This window comes from Rattus norvegicus, chromosome 15, assembly GCF_036323735.1.
Source record: "Rattus norvegicus strain BN/NHsdMcwi chromosome 15, GRCr8, whole genome shotgun sequence".
In the NCBI taxonomy this organism is placed as follows: Eukaryota; Metazoa; Chordata; class Mammalia; order Rodentia; family Muridae; genus Rattus; species Rattus norvegicus.
Genome location: NC_086033.1, coordinates 70816785 through 70824279, shown reverse-complemented (window position 1 = coordinate 70824279; position 7495 = coordinate 70816785).

The window sequence follows — 7495 nt, the reverse complement described above, 5'->3', positions numbered from 1 at the left end:
TATCTGGGACTTGTTTTGTCCCAGGCTGACCTTACACTAAGAGATCTCCTTGCTTCTGTCTCCTAGAATTAAAGGCATGTACTATCTTGCCTGGACCTAGGCTTTTCATGTCCACTATGCCTCATGATCTCCACGTCAAAATCCAGTTCAGAAACTGGTGTCTTCCAGCTCTGGATCACAGGACTACCCTCCAATTCTAGACTGTACTTAATTTCAGATATAGTCAAGCCAACAACCAGGAATATCTACCACAGTGAATAAAACGGTCAAAACATTAAATTAATATTAAGAAGAAAAAACTAGCCCAGATTCTGTCCTTTCAACATTGTTGTAAGATGATTGCTCCAAACTTACCTTCATTGGAAAGATCAGAATTATGATGCCTAAAAGATAATCAATATACTGGTGTTAGATTCTTAGGGATAAAATCCCATCAAATTAGTCAATCAGTATAAATGTAATAATTATGTATTTTACAAAACAGGTAACAAATTTTTTCTTTTATTTTTTTATCTTTATTAACTGGAGTATTTCTTATTTACATTTTGATTGTTATTCCCCTTCCTGGTTTCTGGGTCAACATCCCCCTAACCCCTCCCCCTACCGTTCTATATGGGCTTCCCTTTCCCATCCTTCCCCCATTACCACCCTCCCCCCAACAATCACGTTCACTGGGGGGTTCATTCTTGGCAGAACCAAGGGCTTCCCTGTCCACTGGTGCTCTTACTAGGCTATTCATTGCTACCTATGAGGTCAGAGTCCAGGGTCAGTCCATGTATAGTCTTTGGGTAGTGGCTTAGTCCCTGGAAGCTCTGGTTGCTTGGCATTGTTGTTCATATGGTGCCTCAAGCCCCTTCAAGTTCTTCCAGTCCTTTCTGATTCCTTCAACGGGGGTCCCGTTCTCAGTTCAGTGGTTTGCTGCTGGCATTCGCCTATGTATTTGCTGTATTCTGGGTGTGTCTCTCAGGAGAGATCTACATCTGGTTCCTGTCGGCCTGCACTTTTTTGCTTCATCCATCTTATCTAGTTTAGTGGCTGTATATGTATGGGCCACATGTGGGGCAGGCTCTGAATGGGTGAGATAACAAATTTTTAAAAATAGAAATGTCCATACTTCTTAAACAGAAATAAATATACAAGGAAATATGAAGTTCAGCACTTTGCAAACCTACTTCTGCAACCCACAAAAAGTTAGACAAAAGAATGAGTGAACATAATCAAGCAAAGCTATTTAAGCCCTGAAGAAAATTAGAAGTAATAACATTGACTTGCGATAGGGGGTACATGATGTACTTAAAGTATTTTTGCATATCAGATTTATAAAAGTGAACTGAAGGGTGATTACAATGAATGTGATGAATTTTAAAATAAAAAGTGTTGACATTTTGGTTAAAAGAATAAAAGTGAAAGCAAGAGAGCAGGAACAAACACAGCAGTACAATTATTATTTGGCAACGGTGACATTAAAAGAAAAATGAAGATCACAATAAAATTTTAAATTTTAATTTTAAAAAGCAAAGTGATATGATCAGACTTTGGTTTGTAAGGCTTGCCTTCTGTCGGTGTGGAGAGATATAAGGAGGTACATCTCAATAGGCTACTTATAGGAGCACAGAAACTCAGTTTGTCAACCCCAAAGGAGTATGGAGTCATGATTCTTTCCTTACAGCTTGGAGTATAAATACTCTGAAACTCTAGCGAAGCTAAACAAAATATACACTATACATTAGCCCTTAATGTAGCAAATGTGCTCAATTTGTGCCTTTAAAAATAGGTTATTATGTTCAACACAGAAGTAAACTGCCTTCTGTTTTCTATGCCTGTGATAGATTACACATGTCTGTACTGAAATACATGTCTCCATTTTAAAAAAATGAAGTCCTGAAAAAACACCGAGTGTAAGCTTCGTGTAAAATTATTTACCACCTTTGTAGTGTATACAAATCAAATCATACAGCATGAGTGTATAAAGAGGAAAAAGAACACCTGAGCTAATACCCTCTGACCCACTGCTTGTATTGAGCTCTTCACATCTAAGCACTCAATAACTGATACATATTCTTTAAATTTTTTGGTAATAAAATTCCATTGCCATATCATTTAATTATTTTAATAAGACAATATTGTATTGTTTTATAAGGAAAACATAAAACCGTGCTGCAAGTTTCTATACTTAATGTATCCTAGCCTATTCGGTAGTCTAAAGCATGGTTAAGTGATTTAAGCAAGAGTTTATCATTTCTTTTTTTTTTTTTTTTTTTAATTAACTTGAGTATTTCTTATATACATTTCAAGTGTTATTCCCTTTCCCGGTTTCCGGGCAAAATCCCCCTCCCCCCTCCCCTTCCTTATGGGTGTTCCCCTCCCAACCCTCCCCCCATTGCCGCCCTCCCCCCATAGTCTAGTTCACTGGGGGTTCAGTCTTAGCAGGACCCAGGGCTTCCCCTTCCACTGGTGCTCTTACTAGGATATTCATTGCTACCTATGGGGTCAGAGTCCAGGGTCAGTCCATGTATAGTCTTTAGGTAGTGGCTTAGTCCCTGGAAGCTCTGGTTGCTTGACATTGTTGTACTTTTGGGGTCTCGAGCCCCTTCAAGCTCTTCCAGTTCTTTCTCTGATTCCTTCAACGGGGGACCTATTCTCAGTTCAGTGGTTTGCTGCTGGCATTCGCCTCTGTATTTGCTGTATTCTGGCTGTGTCTCTCAGGAGCGATCTACATCCGGCTCCTGTCGGTCTGCATTTCTTTGCTTCATCCATCTTGTCTAATTGGGTGGCTGTATATGTATGGGCCACATGTGGGGCAGGCTCTGAATGGGTGTTCCTTCAGTCTCTGTTTTAATCTTTGCCTCTCCCTTCCCTGCCAAGGGTATTCTTTTTCCTCATTTAAAGAAGGAGTGAAGCATTCACATTTTGATCATCCGTCTTGAGTTTCGTTTGTTCTAGGGATCTAGGGTAATTCAAGCATTTGGGCTAATAGCCACTTATCAATGAGTGCATACCATGTATGTCTTTCTGTGATTGGGTTAGCTCACTCAGGATGATATTTTCCAGTTCCAACCATTTGCCTACGAATTTCATAAACTCGTTGTTTTTGATAGCTGAGTAATATTCCATTGTGTAGATGTACCACATTTTCTGTATCCATTCCTCTGTTGAAGGGCATCTGGGTTCTTTCCATTTTCTGGCTATTATAAATAAGGCTGCGATGAACATAGTGGAGCACGTGTCTCTTTTATATGTTGAGGCATCTTTTGGGTATATGCCCAAGAGAGGTATAGCTGGATCATCAGGCAGTTCAATGTCCAATTTTCTGAGGAACCTAGAGACTGATTTCCAGAATGGTTTTAACAGTCTGCAATCCCACCAACAATGGAGGAGTGTTCCTCTTTCTCCACATCCTCGCCAGCATCTGCTGTCACCTGAGTTTTTGATCTTAGCCATTCTCACTGGTGTGAGGTGAAATCTCAGGGTTGTTTTGATTTGCATTTCCCTTATGACTAAAGATGTTGAACATTTCTTTAGGTGTTTCTCAGCCATTCGGCATTCCTCAGCTGTGAAATCTTTGTTTATCTCTGAACCCCATTTTTTAATAGGGTTATTTGTTTCCCTGCGGTCTAACTTCTTGAGTTCTTTGTATATTTTGGATATAAGGCCTCTATCTGTTGTAGGATTGGTAAAGATCTTTTCCCAATCTGTTGGTTGCCGTTTTGTCCTAACCACCGTGTCCTTTGCCTTACAGAAGCTTTGCAGTTTTATGAGATCCCATTTGTCGATTCTTGATCTTAGAGCATAAGCCATTGGTGTTTTGTTCAGGAAATTTTTTCCAGTGCCCATGTGTTCCAGATGCTTCCCTAGTTTTTCTTCTATTAGTTTGAGTGTGTCTGGTTTGATGTGGAGATCTTTGATCCACTTGGACTTAAGCTTTGTACAGGGTGATAAGCATGGATCGATCTGCATTCTTCTACATGTTGCCCTCCAGTTGAACCAGCACCACTTGCTGAAAATGCTATCTTTTTTCCATTGGATGGTTTTGGCTCCTTTGTCAAAAATCAAGTGACCATAGGTGTGTGGGTTCATTTCTGGGTCTTCAATTCTATTCCATTGGTCTATCTGTCTGTCTCTGTACCAATACCATGCAGTTTTTATCACTATTGCTCTGTAATACTGCTTGAGTTCAGGGATAGTGATTCCCCCTGAAGTCCTTTTATTGTTGAGGATAGCTTTAGCTATCCTGGGTTTTTTGTTATTCCAGATGAATTTGCAAATTGTTCTGTCTAACTCTTTGAAGAATTGGATTGGTATTTTGATGGGGATTGCATTGAATCTGTAGATTGCTTTTGGTAAAATGGCCATTTTTACTATATTAATCCTGCCAATCCATGAGCATGGGAGATCTTTCCATCTTCTGAGGTCTTCTTCAATTTCTTTCCTCAGTGTCTTGAAGTTCTTATTGTACAGATCTTTTACTTGCTTGGTTAAAGTCACACCGAGGTACTTTATATTATTTGGGTCTATTATGAAGGGTGTCGTTTCCCTAATTTCTTTCTCGGCTTGTTTCTCTTTTGTATAGAGGAAGGCAACTGATTTATTTGAGTTAATTTTATACCCAGCCACTTTGCTGAAGTTGTTTATCAGCTTTAGTAGTTCTCTGGTGGAACTTTTGGGATCACTTAAATATACTATCATGTCATCTGCAAATAGTGATATTTTGACCTCTTCTTTTCCGATCTGTATCCCCTTTATCTCCTTTTGTTGTCTGATTGCTCTGGCTAGAACTTCAAGAACTATATTGAATAAGTAGGGAGAGAGTGGGCAGCCTTGTCTAGTCCCTGATTTTACTGGGATTGCTTCAAGTTTCTCTCCATTTAGTTTAATGTTAGCAACTGGTTTGCTGTATATGGCTTTTACTATGTTTAGGTATGGGCCTTGAATTCCTATTCTTTCCAGGACTTTTATCATGAAGGGGTGTTGAATATTGTCAAATGCTTTCTCAGCATCTAATGAAATGATCATGTGGTTTTGTTCTTTCAGTTTGTTTATATGATGGATAACGTTGATGGTTTTCCGTATATTAAACCATCCCTGCATGCCTGGGATGAAGCCTACTTGATCATGGTGGATGATTGTTTTGATGTGCTCTTGAATTCGGTTTGCCAGAATTTTATTGAGTATTTTTGCGTCGATATTCATAAGGGAAATTGGTCTGAAGTTCTCTTTCTTTGTTGTGTCTTTGTGTGATTTAGGTATAAGAGTAATTGTGGCTTCGTAGAAGGAATTCGGTAGTGCTCCATCTGTTTCAATTTTGTGGAATAGTTTGGATAATATTGGTATGAGGTCTTCTATGAAGGTTTGATAGAATTCTGCACTAAACCCGTCTGGACCTGGGCTCTTTTTGGTTGGGAGACCTTTAATGACTGCTTCTATTTCCTTAGGAGTTATGGGGTTGTTTAACTGGTTTATCTGTTCCTGATTTAACTTCGATACCTGGTATCTGTCTAGGAAATTGTCCATTTCCTGAAGGTTTTCAAATTTTGTTGAATATAGGTTTTTATAGTAAGATCTGATGATTTTTTGAATTTCCTCTGAATCTGTAGTTATGTCTCCCTTTTCATTTCTAATTTTGTTAATTTGGACGCACTCTCTGTGTCCTCTCGTTAGTCTGGCTAAGGGTTTATCTATCTTGTTGATTTTCTCAAAGAACAAACTTTTGGTTCTGTTGATTCTTTCTATGGTCCTTTTTGTTTCTACTTGGTTGATTTCAGCTCTGAGTTTGATTATTTCCTGCCTTCTACTCCTCCTGGGTGTATTTGCTTCTTTTTGTTCTAGAGCTTTTAGGTGTGCTGTCAAGCTGCTGACATATGCTCTTTCCTGTTTCTTTCTGCAGGCACTCAGCGCTATGAGTTTTCCTCTTAGCACAGCTTTCATTGTGTTCCATAAGTTTGGGTATGTTGTATCTTCATTTTAATTAAATTCTAAAAAGTTTTTAATTTCTTTCTTTATTTCTTCCTTGACCAGGTTATCATTGAGTAGAGCATTGTTCAATTTCCACGTATATGTGGGCATTCTTCCCTTATTGTCATTGAAGACCAGTTTTAGGCCGTGGTGGTCCGATAGCACGCATGGGATTATCTCTATCTTTCTGTACCTGTTGAGGCCCGTTTTTTGACCAATTATATGGTCAATTTTGGAGAAAGTACCATGAGGAGCTGAGAAGAAGGTATATCCTTTTGCTTTAGGATAGAATGTTCTATAAATATCCGTTAAGTCCATTTGGCTCATGACTTCTCTTAGTCTGTCGACATCACTGTTTAATTTCTGTTTCCATGATCTGTCCATTGATGAGAGTGGTGTGTTGAAATCTCCCACTATTATTGTGTGAGGTGCAATGTGTGTTTTGAGCTTTAGTAAGGTTTCTTTTACGTATGTAGGTGCCCTTTTATTTGGGGCATAGATATTTAGGATTGAGAGTTCATCTTGGTGGATTTTTCCTTTGATGAATATGAAGTGTCCTTCCTTATCTTTTTTGATGACTTTTAGTTGGAAATTGATTTTATTTGATATTAGAATGGCTACTCCAGCTTGCTTCTTCTGACCATTTGCTTGGAAAGTTGTTTTCCAGCCTTTCACTCTGAGGTAGTGTCTGTCTTTGTCTCTGAGGTGTGTTTCCTGTAGGCAGCAGAATGCAGGGTCCTCATTGCGTATCCAGTTTGTTAATCTATGTCTTTTTATTGGGGAGTTGAGGCCATTGATATTGAGAGATATTAAGGAATAGTGATTATTGCTTCCCTTTATATTCATATTTGGATGTGAGGTTATGTTTGTGTGCTTTCATTCTCTTTGTTTTGTTGCCAAGACGATTAGTTTCTTGCTTCTTCTAGGGTATAGCTTGCCTCCTTATGTTGGGCTTTACCATTTATTATCCTTTGTAGTGCTGGATTTGTAGAAAGATATTGTGTAAATTTGGTTTTGTCATGGAATATCTTGGTTTCTCCATCAATGTTAATTGAGAGTTTTGCTGGATACAGTAACGTGGGCTGGCATTTGTGTTCTCTTAGGGTCTGTATGACATCAGTCCAGGATCTTCTGGCCTTCATAGTTTCTGGCGAGAAGTCTGGTGTGATTCTGATAGGTCTCCCTTTATATGTTACTTGACCTTTTTCCCTTACTGCTTTTAATATTCTTTCTTTATTTTGTGCGTTTGGTGTTTTGACAATTATGTGGCGGGAGGTGTTTCTTTTCTGGTCCAATCTATTTGGAGTTCTGTAGGCTTCTTGTATGTCTATGGGTATCTCTTTTTTTAGGTTAGGGAAGTTTTCTTCTATGATTTTGTTGAAGATATTTACTGGTCCTTTGAGATGGGAGTCTTCACTCTCTTCTATACCTATTATCCTTAGGTTTGATCTTCTCATTGAGTCCTGGATTTCCTGTATGTTTTGGACCAGTAGCTTTTTCCGCTTTACATTATCTTTGACAGTTGAGTTAATGATTTCTATGG